We start from the raw sequence: 1,161 nt of genomic DNA, 5'->3' as shown, positions 1-1,161 counted from the left end.
TGCCAATGATACCTCAGACAAGGGTTTAATCTCCAAAACATACAAAGAACTCACACAACTTCACTCAAAGAAGACGAGCAACCCAATTAAAAAATGGGGAAAGGACTTGAACAGACAATTCTCCAAGGAGGACATACAGAGGATCCAGAGACACATGAAGAGATGCTCAATATCGCTTGCTATCAGAGAGATGCAAATTAAAACCACAATGTGATACCACTTTACACTGGTGAGAATGGCTATCATAAACAAAATAATAAACAACGGATGTTGGAGAGGGTGTGGGGAAAAGGGGACTCTGGTCCACTGTTGGTGGGATTACAGACTGCTACAACCATTATGCAAAACACTATGGAATTTTCTCAGAAAACTAAAATTGGACTTGCCTTTTGACCCAGCATTTCCACTGCTAAGATTGTATCCTAAGAATTCTAAAACACCAATCCTAAAGAACATATGCACCCCAATGTTCATAGCAGCACAATTTACAATAGCCAAGAGTTGGAAGCAACCTAGGTGCCTGTCAGTAAATGAATGGATCAAAAAAACTATGGTACATATACACAATGGAATTTTATGCTGCAGTAGAAAGAAGGAGCTTCTACCTTTTGCAACATCATGGATGGAACTGGAAAGCATTATGCTGAGTGAAATAAGCCAGTTGTTGAAGGACAAATACCATATGATCTCACCTTTAACAGGAAGCTAAACAACAAAACAAACAAGAAAGCAAAATATAACCAAAGACACTGAAACAGAGAACAGGGTTACAGGGACCAGAGGGGAGGGAATTTCAGGGGAAATAGGGCAAGGATTTAAAGGAACATATATAAAGGATACATGGACAACAACTGAGAAGGGTGGAAATGGGAGGGAGGGGGGAGGATGGGGGTGGGATGGGATGGGAGTAATAGACAGAAAACTGTACTTGAAAAATAATTAAATAAAAATATTGGAAAAAATTGGGGGAAAAAAAAGAGAAAGAACCAAAACCTCAACACAGTTCAGAAATCAAGCTGAAAGGAAATGAAAGAAAATTTTATAGCAATCAAACAGCTTTCCAGAAGAATTTCTTTATGAAATCCCCTGAGTTGAACTATGTATGGCTACTTGGCAAAAACCAGTATCACATATTTCATTTGAGAAAATTTAGCAGGAAAA

The sequence above is a fragment of the Sturnira hondurensis genome, unplaced genomic scaffold (genome assembly GCF_014824575.4).
Source record: "Sturnira hondurensis isolate 20B ecotype Veracruz unplaced genomic scaffold, ASM1482457v3 Scaffold0015591, whole genome shotgun sequence".
In the NCBI taxonomy this organism is placed as follows: domain Eukaryota; kingdom Metazoa; phylum Chordata; class Mammalia; order Chiroptera; family Phyllostomidae; genus Sturnira; species Sturnira hondurensis.
Note: the sequence above shows the minus strand (reverse complement) of the source record.